The following is a 13,395-nucleotide window of genomic DNA, read 5'->3' on the forward strand; positions in this document are numbered from 1 at the left end:
AAGTATTTGCCTGTTCTGTGACGTACTACGTTAATACGACGTAGGTAAATTTTCAGACTTTCTATTTACTTAGTTCTCTTTATCAACATAAAAATTTACAGTCGCATTAAGTGTCACGTTTAGCTTTCAATACAGTCATGTATGTGTTTAATCGACTTTAGTTACGGGTATTGCCATAGTTGGGGGTAGTATAGTGGCGGCGAACCCTAAAAGCGTAGCATAAATGATATATGCATTAACCGTGTTAAGCTCCATCGCTCGTGTCACCGAAGGCCTCAATCTGATACGAAAACAATTATCTATAAAGAAAGATTCGGTTCCGGTCGCCACCGTCCCATCGTCTCTATCGAAAAGGGCACAAACGTAACCCCATAAGATAGGGCCATATTTGAGTCGCTTCGCTTGCATGCATTCGTTATCGTGTCAGGTCGTTAGCGACCCTGTTTTTCAGAGCACGAGTGTCAAGCCATCATCTGATCCAAGAAAAGCCAAGCTGAAGCCGAGATCTGTCATCATCACATATTACCTGTCGGCCCAAGAGTGGCCTGTATAACGGTGACAAGGGCCTGACGGATGACGTCGTTTATGCTTGCGTGACGCAAAACATATTAAATGATTTTTTTGTTTTTCGACCTTAGTGAATACTAAATAATGAAATACATAACGCACCGCGTCACCAACTTTGTGGTGACTAGGACGATGCCTTAACCGTCGTGCATTGACGTCACGAAATAAGTGGTTGAATTTAAATGAGACGTAATAACCCGCTCTGCGACTCCAAGAAATGACGTCATTTTCCGAGTTTTAGCATAAAATGAAATATATGACATATCACAGACCTGTAATACAGATCTGTGTGAAATATTTTAGACGCGTGAATTCCGCTGTGAAGTTTACTGAGTAATTAGGAAAGTCCAAGTGCAAAATACAAAGTAATGGTGTATGTTACTTACATTTTGTAAAGATATCTTATCTGATAAATACTTAATCTGTTTTCACACATTTCACACACATCAACTATAAGGTTTTTAGCATTATCTTCATCTCAGAAGTAATATTATTTTAATACAATGACTACTATATATTGGATATTGCATGAAGTATTATAATGCACGTCCGAATGTTAGAGCAACAAGAAACTCATATCATGAGTGAAACATCAATTTCATACGTACCTAGGCGACAGTTAAACAATGAAAATTTATTGTAGAAGTTCATTTAGGAGCCCACAAACCTCTACATCTGAGTTCACCCTATCAGAGATATAAAATAACATAGTATTAGTAACCCTTAATTGGAAACTCCACTATCAGATTCGTTTATCAACGTACAAGGCCGCCTTGATGGCACACTTTGATAACTCTCTGTCGCTTTCCGTTTCTAAGCTTTACTGTTCTGACACGCGGAGTTTCGCATTCGATTCCCGGTCAAGTTTACAATACACTTTTTATAATTAATTTGTTTTACAGTTAGTTTTATATGGTATGGTAGAGACTGCAAACGAGTTGAACTGAGCATATTTAAGGTTTGTTAGTTTATACTGTAGATTTAATACATATTTTTTTTACAATATATGAGTAGTTGACGAGTAGATGAGCATACAGTCCACCTGATGGTAAGTGGCTACTGCCACCCATGGATATCTGTAATCAACCCCAGATAGGATTAGATATTCCCACCTGAGGTCGGCCATAGGATGCGTAGCGGCCCCTGAAGACTAAACTGGAAAAAGTATGCCTCGAAAAAGTATGTCTTACTTACCTCACCATACCCTTCAAAGCAGAACACAGCAGCGTTTAACACTGCTGTTATGAAACAGAAATAGGTGTGGAGGTTGTGCCGCCGCCGTCGAACTACAAGGGGTTCTACCACCTTAAAATAGATACAATAAAACGAATCTTTCTAACGGTAAATAAAAGCAGTATTTGTATTCATTTCAGAATAGACGTGTCGGTAGTTTAGTACTCGAAGTTTATGAATGAATGTATAAAAATATATTTTAAAAAGCACCATATGTTAATAAGAATAGAAGAAAAATACCTAACCAAGTTATTTTATAACGCAGTAAACAATATTTGGCTTATTTTGCGAAACTGCGTATAGTAGAAACGTCGCGAAGGCCGACAGGCATCGCCGCCATTATTTCGAGATACTATCACCTTCGCTGTTTAATCACTTGCATGTTATTGTCAGGAGACGGTTTATGGTTTGTTGTTTCTTACTTTAGGAACACAACATGGTTTCCTAAAACTATCTCTATGATATTACATATAAAATTCTCGTGTCACAATATTAGATGTCCTCCGAAAAGGCTTTACGGATTTTCACCAAATTTTATATGCATATTCAGTAGGTCTGAGAATCGGCTACTATCTATTTTTCATACCCCTAAGTGATAAGGGTTGTTCACCCTTAACATTTTTTTTATTTATATGGCAACACAACGTTTACCGGGTCAGCTAGTATCCTTATAATACCCCTTAAACCCTTTGCGACTTGGCATCGGATGCACCGCGGAATTATTTATGTGTGCTATAAAACAGCACTGAAGCTCTACTGTGTTTTATTTAAAAGGACACAAATACACCACCAAATACGCCAGATAATACACCAGGTTATAATACACCAGATTCACTTCTTCGAAACATTCTATCTTATTCCCAAGGTGCGAAGAGAGTCCAGTATTACCAACACACCCATGCTCTATTTAAATAGAACTATTACTTATTATATTTCAAATTGGTAACATATGCCCACAAGCGGCAATAAATGGCTTTGCGCTCAGTTATTCCTTCTACGAGCGGAGAGAGATAACAATTGAAATTAATTTGAGCCTGCCTAATTTACTTTATGCCTTTGAAATAATTTATTAATTGTTAAATTAACAAATGGGTAGTTCACGGAACACAGGGTCAGGTGCTGGCTATAATGTATCCTTGGCTTAAATTCGGAAAATATTATCCTTCATATATTTAGGCCAGTCAATTGAACTTGATTACACTGATTAACCGATAAAAAAACTTTTCGTCTGACTAAATTTGAAATGGGTAGATTTAGATATTAGCTACTTTTTGTACATTCAAAAGATTTATACATTTTTTGACTGAATCCTTAGGTGATTCTGTCTAAAACTTGATAAATCGTTGCGTGCATTTTTCTTTATAAAATCTTTATCGTACGACATTTACAGGTATTCGTAATAGAACTACTATTTGTTAAAGTCGTACTACCTATCTCAATTTGACCGGTTCTCCTTCAAAATTAAGAAATGGAATTAATCAAATACTAGTTTGTCTTATATGGGATCCAATCTATGACTACGTGACATACCGCGTAGCAACGTAGCACGTGGTTCGTTAACCATCCACGTATATCAATGCTAATATTAAATGTCAAATTGTAACAAAGCGCTTATCGATACATCCTTGACTCAAATTTCGAGACTTCCATCCTTCAAAATCCAGGCCGTCCACGAGGGCAGTGATTAAACTGATTAATTAACAATTTGAACGTTACACCCTCGTGGCTCGTGGCGGCGTGGCGTATCACGGCCAGATTGAGGCTATCGGCTACAATAAATTAAAAATGCCGCAAAATCTACATGACAAAGACGGTCATTTGCGAGCGAAGCGTTATGAATTTTAACGGCGTAAATGGGTGTTTCTCCAAGTTGCTGTAACTGAGCTGTGTCTATTAACATTATATACAATTACTAGCTGTCCCGGAAAACGTTGTGTTGCTATATAAATAAAAAGTGTTAAGGGTGAACAACCCTCATCACACAACAACAACTTTAAGGCATGAAAAATAGATAGTAGCCGATTCTCGGACCTACTGAATAAGCTTATTAAATTTGGTGAAAATCGTTAAAGCGGTTTCCGAGGAGTACAATAACTAACACGGTAACACGAGAATTTTATATGTAAGAAGATTTATAAAGGATTTGAATGTTCGGCCATGCAACAAATAATTAAGTGAGAATTTAATTAGATGGATTAGAAAAAATAAAATTGCTCTTTTTATTACCCGACTGCCAAGGAAGGGTTATGTTTTTCGCGCGTATCTTGTATGTTTGTCTTTCTTTATTTGATCCGATCTAACAAACGGCTGGATGAATTTCAACAGTTAATGTGTCATTATATTTGTCTCAATGACCCGAGTGTCCTTAGATAGGTGTTAGAAAAAGAAAAACAAAATGGCGGATTTTTGGCGCGAAATAGTAACACATTTAAAAAAAAAAGTTAACCGAACCTATCGAGTAGGGTATCAAATGAAAGGAAATTAAACGGAGATTATAAAAACATATTTGTATATATATAAAACAGCAAGGTGACTGACTGACTGACTAACTAAATTACTTTTTAATTTTTCAGAAATCAACGTACAGCCTAAACCAAAGACCTTACAGTCCTGTAATTTTGCACATAGGTTCTCTATATAGCGTTAATAAGTACTAAGAAAGTTCCTTTTGGAAATTCTACCCTTAAGAGGGTAAAATAGGGGAATACAGTTTTTTTGAAATCCTTTAATTTTGAAGCAACTACTATAAAAATTTGTATTTAGCTTTCTGGATAGGAACAAGGACGCACTAATTTATCCCCCTCCGAAAAATCAACCCCGTAGAGGGTAAAATAAGGGTTAAAAGTTCATTTGAACAATCTTAAATTTTGAAGCAAACACTATGAAATTTTGTATCAGGCTTGTTGGATAAAAATAATTAAATTCTACCTCTAACGAGGTAAAATAATGACCGAAACTTTGATTTACTGAAGTTATATAATTTATAGACCGTAAATGGTGGATTTTTTCGCGAAATAGTAACACGTTTTAAAAAAAGTTAACCAAACCTATCGAGTAGGGTGTCAAAATAAAGGAATTTAAGAGGAGATTACACATACATTACATAATTTATCTTATATATAAAATTCTCGTGTTAGTTACCGTACTCCTCCTCAACGGCTTCACCGATTTTCACCAAATTTTATATACATATTCAGTATGTCTGAGAATCGGCCACTATCTATTTTTTTACCCCTAAGTGATAAGAGTTGTTCACCCTTAACATTTTTTATTTATATGGCAACACAACGTTTGCCGGGTCAGCTAGTACATATACATTCCTATATGCACATCGTGATGACTGTCTGACTAAATGAGTGAGTTGCTGTACCAGAGATCAACGCAAAGGGACACCGCTGAACTTAAGCGTGCTGGAATTTTAGACATACTCGTAGGTTCTTTACATAGCGTAAATGAGCACTACGAGGATAAAATAGGATAATATTGTTTGAACATTTTTTGTTTTTGAAGCAGACACCTACTTTGAAACTTTGTATTTGGTTTTCTGGATAAAAATAATGAAATGCCTATGTCACTGCTTTTGGAAATTCTATTTCAGCCTTTTTGGTGCAGTCGGGTTTTTGATTTTTTAAATTAATTACTTGTTCTATAATCTGTTTAATATCTTCTAATTCCTAATTGCATTCCAATGGTTTCTGTCGTCGTCGTGTTGGTGGATCACCATCACGAAGGGTAGACTACACATTTTTAAGTATTTTTTTTCCCTCAGATATTTAGATCTCCTCACAATTTTTTCAATCATAATAAAGTAAGTTTAATTAGTTTAGTTTAGTAGCTTCAAAATCTAAAACTTGTGGGTCTTTGATAAGGTCCACGAACTCCAAGAGTACGAGGGTGAATTTCATAACTACTACGCACAGGTCGTTTCACAGCCATAAAATTAGTAAGTATTCTGAGGTTCATACAGATGTGATTTATCGCGAGAAGCCAATATAATCTCATGAAGCAAACGACAGCGCCAGGTGCACGCTGACCGGCGGGACTTGTCACGTCGCGTCGCACGTGTCACACAGACTAGATACACTATAGAGCCTTTATATAGAGCCTGTATTACTCTACTGCGTGTTACATAGTATTAAAGTTGCGAACGCACAATCCACCACCGTAAGTAACTAACGCATACCGATCAACCCCAAAAAAGATCAGGGTCCACAGAGATCGTCTATATGAGATGGATGATTGTAACATTATACATTTGCCAGTGACAAACTCATTTTAGACGGAAGAACATAATTTACCTGAAAATATTCGAATAATTAAAAATTGAGTAACTTTAAATAATAATGGAGTTGTGATAGTATTATATGCACATATAATCGGTATTAAATTTAGTTTTTAAAACGATTACCGCAGTAACAGTAACGCCGGAAACATAAATATAATTTTAATTTGAATGTCTTTTTGAAAAAATGTACCTCATTCCCCTTTGAGAACGTTTGATTCTAGAGTGAATTTCTATAATATTTCTAAATAGGTCTCTATCTATTACTAGTCTGTGCGGTAAGTAAAATAAGCGCAGATTTCTAAGCAGAGCTTCCACAGTTCATCGGCACTCAGAAATTCAATTTGCTGAAAACATCTCTCCGCGGAGATGCAATGGAACTCTAATCAAACGGAGATGCTGGATTTCAACTCGATTTATAGTTCTGAAGCTTATTCGTCTGATTTGAATTGAAGGTGATAGAATCCGTTATCGTTCGCCACCACTAACGTATCTATTTTTTATAATAACAAAGTTAAGCGCTGCTTTGTTCTGGTTTTCCGGTACCTCTGGTGGGACTAATCCTATCTGGGGTTGATTACAGATATCCATGGACGGCAGTACCCACTTACCATCGGGTGAACAGCATACGCGTCTGCTACTCCTATATTTTAAAAAAGTCTCTGAATTTTAAAGTGTTGACTCGTAAATTTTATATTTTGGAGCATTCTGTACTACTTTAGCGACTCTGTTGCAGCATAAAATAAAATCTGGAATCCTTATTCATCTCTAGTATACTGAAATGTCATACTTATGACCTAACTTGTTTTATCGTAGGTACTATCGACAGGCTATCTCGATAGGGCACGTGTACTGCACGGCGGTCGCAGTAGACACGTCTCTCAAAGAACTTAGATATTGATAGTTGGGTGGGGCGTCGCGTTGCAGGCCCGGTGACTGACACCGTAGATATATAGAACCTAGTTGAGACGCCTTGAAAATTCCTAAAGAAAGTACTCAAATGTGTGTGAAGCTACCTACTAATTTGGACTTGACCAGCGCTGTGAATGGCCTACACTCTTCTCTCTCACAGGAGACGCATGTCCAGAGTGGATATAAAGTTGAATTAAAATATGTTACCGAGTTTGAGTAAATTAATCTAAGTACTGATTATGGTTATATTTCCCTAAAGGTATATGCCTAGCAGACAATTAGGAAATGTGCTTAATAAAAACATTTTCGGCATTCTTTAGTTCATTAATTATTATTAGGATTTTCTTGAATAACGAGACACTTTTCGAAGTTTATAAATTAGATATTAACGTTCAAAAACAATTCTGTAAAGGATGTATGTTGAATAAAATGTTTTGATATTTTAATTTGAATTAAGTGAATTTACTTATGTAATAATAATGAACATAGACAAAAGAGGTACATCCAGTTAGGTTAAGCACTGTTGAATTAACAGCAGCAACTAGCTCTTCAATTTGTCACCATACTCGAGACGTGAGGAGTTGATGACTTATATCCTGTGATCTATCTTGGAAGCGTATGCTCTATCTATTTCATTCTATACTTATCTTATTTGTACGGTACCTACCTGATACGATTAGTATATTTTGTTTGCAACTCTGGCCGTAGGCTCGCATAGCTTAGTTCAAACGGTTTCTCGAGTTTAAGCTACAAATAAATATTCATAATAAAAAAAGAAATGGATCTAGTAATCTTTAATAGAAAAATAAAAACATACTGCTTAAGAATAATTAGCTAAAAAGAGAAGTATAGTCTAGTCATCATTTAGTTGAATCGTATGACCTTGTATGTAAAATCCCTCAAGCCATGTTGGGCTGCAGGCGTGCCAAAAATGAAAAATAGGCTCGAAAATCATTAGCTTCCGCAGTCGGGTAAAGAAGAAAAACATAGTAAAAAAAAATACGAAATTTTGTTGGTAAAATATTTCGAAAAATAATAAAATTGTGAACATAGTGTAACGTCACGGCATTACATGGTATATAAGCTTCCGGAAGCCAATTCTGTATGGACACGGGTGTAACCAAAATTACCAATAAATATTTATGGGGCTCGCATCACTGCGCTTCAGTCTTGACCCGACCTACATCTTTTGTGCAGCCTTCGGTTTCCTGATAACCTTCCATTCTGGCCTTGTATTAGAATTTGTGATCTGTATCTAGATATTATTTACAAAATATAAATTAAAAAAATATTGTGTCGCAAGTTCTATTTGGGAAAATTTTAATTACAAAATAAGTAATATGTACTCGTATAATACGTATGTTGACATAACATTGATTTGAAATTAAATCTCTCTCCCTCTCTCGGCTCTGAAATTTGAATCCTTACCTCATCCAGTCACTCAAAAAAATACATTTGGGCGTTTTGTAAAGTGTTTTATCAAAGGTGTGTAAAGTGATGAAGTCTACTAATCTGCACTTAGCCCGCGGAGCCATGGCCTAAGCCCCTCTGGAAACCATGCCAAAGCAACGTAACAATAATGTGTTTTTTGGTATTTCTCCAAAAACTGTTATGATTTCAGCATCAAAGAGTCAGAATTCAGTTAGCAATCACACAGCGATATTCATTGGGGTGGAAGCGAGCACGCAATAACGGATATTGCTTCCACGCGTTACCCACGCTGATACGCCATGGTCCACAAATTTGCTACGAGGTGTATTATTGGCTTTCACGTTTATGAAATGTAATGAAAATTATTTATTGTCAGAATGTCGAGAGCACAATTCGTGTGAAATTCAGCGTAGCTAAGCTTTTTCCGCAAAAATAAAAATATAATTTATAGATTGACTCGTGTAAAGTTGTAGTTTATTATGAAATAAAAGTAGCAACCTAGTCTGCTAATTTCATGATGATTACCATCCATAGACACCTGTAACAAAATTTAAATAAGTTTTAAGATATAGAGATTGGGATATACCATATCCTATAAAGCAAAACAACACAGTGCATGTCTCTGTTCTTATATAGCATTTCTACATGTTGTAACATCGTATTCGAACCATAAAGCATACTACCACTTTTAAAATGTAAATAAAAGCGCGATTACTTATTTAAATCTTACAACATATACAGGAGTTAAATACCGGCAAGTAAAACAAACATAAACTGCGCACTACCTTCAGTGTAAAGCTCTGTGATAAAGTTCCTATCAAAGTTACTTGAGCTCGCTATTGAAGCCTGCAACTAGCATCGACAGAGCTTTACGTAAACATTCTTGCACGTGCAACGCATGCATCTGGTCACGTGCGGATATAGTTACTACAAAACAATTTGTTTACTTTCAGAGGGTTTTGTAAATATTTTAAATGACACAAAGAATAAGTAAGCAAATTTGTCGCCATTTATGTTATTTTGTACGAAAACTAAGTACACTCTTATATTTGGTTTGTAAATGTTACTTAATTAAAAAAATCTACTTCCTTCCTTTTTTGTTTTAATGGCAATGTCTTTTCTTAAAAAAATTAAAAAGCATTAATATTTGTTTATTTCACCGACTTTTAAAAAAAGGTATGACATTTCAGTAAATAAATTCCACATTTGCAATCAAGGAGCAGAATTTTTGTTTTCATAGACAAGTTGGTACTTTTTGCAAAACCTTTAGAATGTGAATGTTACCCCGACAAACAGCGCACGTGCACAATGCAATGTATGATAGCACAAAGATTGTAGACGGACCACGATTTCTACAGGTTCTTTTCTACAGATATCATGATATTTTACAGTCCAAAATAATTTTACTTATTCGATAAATTTATGAATAAAATAAAAATATTGTAAATTTATTATTACTTATATATATTTCTTAAAATATTTAATCAAGTATATGCGCAGAAGAGTAAGAATAATAGAATACCTATGTGACGAGTAAACAAAACATTCGACTGCTTAAAAATCATGTTCCTATAACCTATCTAACTCCCGCTTTTGACGAATCCAACGACACCCTATATGTTGAAATCCGTCAAGTCCATAGGTTTGGCGCCCTTTGGAGTTTGAAGGCGTACCAAAGAATGAAACATTTACGCGCGAAAAACATTACCTTCCGTAGTCATGTAATAAAAAAAAGCTGAATAGTGAAGAAACCCCCCCTAAACCATTTCCACTCTAAGAGCAGATGGGTTCAACTAGTGGGATAAAGACGATGATATACATTTTTCGTGTCCTTGATTTTCAGCTACTTATGCTCGTCCCATGTCGCCAGCGGCGGTCTCTATCTGCATTGTGACTATTTGTGACTGTCTGTTTGTCCGGGAACATGGTGTGGGCTAGGAGTTAAACAACGCTTCTATTGCCTACTCGCTTCAGGCTGTTACGAAGCGCAGTTTTAGTGTTGTTTTGTTGTTTTTGTTGAATGTGGAGTTCCAAGTTCGATTCGAGGCCGGGTAGACATAATTAATTTCTTTTATCTAGGTTGGTCCTTATTGTTCAATCTATTATGTGTGTATATGAAGGGAATTCTTGTATTATTTTTCCTTATTTTCCACAGAAAACGGTTCACGCATATTTTTACATTTGAAGGGTTTTGTATTCCAATTTTTGCGCTTTGAATTTTTATACGGAAAGACAGTTTGTTGACTTTTCTTTTAACAAATATTCACAGCAAAAGTGTTACCTTCCCCCATTAACTTTTATAATTGAATTTCAAAGTTCTCAGTTGCGCCTGAAGACATAAAGATTCTAAATTGGAATTGAGGTCTAAATTGAAATTCGTCACAAAAATAAATTCCAATTTACGATTACGAATTTACGATTCTAACTAAAACAACCTTTAAACTCAACAATCTTATAACACAGTCAACCCATAAAATTGTATGTAATGCTCTTCAAATTGTTTAAATTTTATCAGTATCAATATTGAGAAAAAAAAAATAGAGAAGCCCCGTGAAATTCGGCAAATACCTAATTCAGAAAGCTGAAAATATTTTAATAGTAGCAACATTAATCAGGAGTAATGTAAAATAAATTAAAATATTTAGTACTTGTCACAACAGTAAAACTCCCAATAATTTATTAGTCTGACGACGCCGACCCATGACTATCCCACTGCTGGGCACGATCCTCTTCCCAGAATGAGAAGAATAACCAAACCAAAAAATATAATAACATTTATGCATAAATTTTACTGATCAATTACAGTAATTTTAATCAAACCCGTTATATTTACCGAGCGATCAAATTGCATTCGCGTTGCGGGAAATCACACTAATGTAACTAGTGTCGTTTTCAGTCCACACTAGGGATGTAACGGATGTGAAATTTCGGATCTGGATACGAATAGATACGGATTTATTTTAAATTTTATATCGGTTTCGGATACGGGATGGAATTATGTCGTATTAACGTAGTAGTATTGGATTTTAATTGGTAAAGTGAAGAAAATACGAACAGGCATTGTTTTTTTTTTCTGTAATGTAACTGAACAGCGTCCGAATGAAACGTTGGTTGGACGAAAACATTCACAATAGTGTTTCATTTATCGATTTATCGACATTTGCGGATACGTTTTCGGATATATTTTTATTTCGGATGTCCAATAGTTTCGGTAACCATTACGAAGCTCCAGAACATCCCTAGTCCATACTACACACCGAGCAGCGCAAATGTAATACACGACGTGGGAACAGGCTCGCACGCCGCTCTCACGGGCCGCGCGCGTGCCGCCGAATTAATACACCCCTACACACCACCCCTACAACCAAAAAACAACCCTATCATAATCAACCAAATATCAACTTCGATTAAACCAATGGTCACTACCGAATCTTAAACACACTGGTATAAGTAAAGAGAGCTCATATTCGATTGGTGAAAAGAACAAATTGATGGTATACGCATCATATGATTAAAGTACGGAAAATGTGAGTACATAAATTGTGATGTGTGTATGTGCGCGTATTACTGCCAGTGAATATTCATTAGTTTATTTAGGTTCGGTTCAATAATTTAGAAAAAAAGTTACAAATTAAATTACCATCCAATAAAGGAATTATGTAATTAAAAGATTGTTTGTACTTTAATAATTAACAAACAATGCAGGATATCATATATATATCAGGATATTAAATTCATTTTAAAACAATTTCTTTCAAAATGTGTATGCATCGAAGTAGGTACCGCTCTTTCCTTAAAAATTGTAACTGAGTAAAAAAATTACCTAATAATAAAACATAATCACAATTTATTAATTCATCTTGTTTAATAAATTGTGAAAAATTAAACTACCCGAATTTTCACGACGAAAACTTGGCATAGATACGTGTCCGAAAAAGTAATTGCATCGCGCCATTTTTAATTTCCTTTGAAGTGCAAAGCAAACGGGACGGCTATTTTCATATCCGTTAACGGGCTCTAGAGAAGATTACTCTGAAAACTGAGCACAAAGAGCAATTAAACATTTTTGCTCATTACACAAAAAATATAATAAAGTGGTCGGGCGCCGCTCACGTGTGCGCCACGCTTGGCCACGTGCCGCGTTCCCGCCTGAATGGGCGTTCAGCTAAGGATTATATTTTATCTGTACTCGATTTATTATTTTCTTTTGAAGAAGCTTTCAACTTTATTTGTTCTGTGCGCGTTCTAGATTTGAAAAGCGGTTTTAGCTGTTATATATTATGTAAAGTATTGAGTGTACTTTTACAACATTTAACAGTTTTTTTTCTTCCTAAGCGGTTTCGGAATGTTTATGGACGGGTTATGGATTAGTTTTTACAAAATAATAATACAACACCTCGGTATAAGTACGTAAGTATATTGCAATATGTATGTATAGGTAATGACTTTGTATTATAGAATAATCATTTTTATTGACCTTTGTTGAAGGTACACTAAGATATTGTGCATTCTATAATAAATACCTATGTATGTCTTAGAAAAAGCTTCAGACTCCTAATATCTTTCATGTCTGAATAAATATATTTGAAAGAAAATCACCACATTATCCGAAGCGTTATTTAAGTTTAATTATTGTGTAAAAAGAACTATAAAGGTCCCACCGAGATTTGAACTCGGATCGCTGGATTCAGAGTCCAGAGTGCTAACCATTACACCATGGGACCGATATCAGAAGTGATAAAATTGGTCTATACTAGACTCTATCCATGGAATCACATACCTAAAATATCGCTATTTTCTTTTATATAAGGGTTTATGTAATGGTGGTAGATACAAAACTTTATTGTTCAACTCCAGACGCAATATCGCCACAATTATGTATGTATTTCTAGCTAATAACTGTAGTATTAAGTGCTACTTCCTGCTGTAAGGGTGTGGTTAAGGAGACATCAGAGGCATTTCAACGTAGT

At 35.3% G+C, this 13,395-nt stretch overlaps 1 non-coding gene across 1 annotated transcript; it reads right to left on the reverse strand.

Moving 5' to 3' along the window:
- Nucleotides 1-13,077: 13,077 nt before the first annotated feature.
- Nucleotides 13,078-13,149, reverse strand: TRNAQ-CUG (transfer RNA glutamine (anticodon CUG)). The gene has a single exon. It is a non-coding gene; the product is annotated as a tRNA-Gln (tRNA).
- Nucleotides 13,150-13,395: the final 246 nt, after the last annotated feature.

The sequence above is a fragment of the Epargyreus clarus genome, unplaced genomic scaffold (genome assembly GCF_041222505.1).
Source record: "Epargyreus clarus isolate Ecla_fem2 unplaced genomic scaffold, WU_Ecla_fem_2.2 ptg000003l, whole genome shotgun sequence".
Classification (NCBI taxonomy): Eukaryota; Metazoa; Arthropoda; class Insecta; order Lepidoptera; family Hesperiidae; genus Epargyreus; species Epargyreus clarus.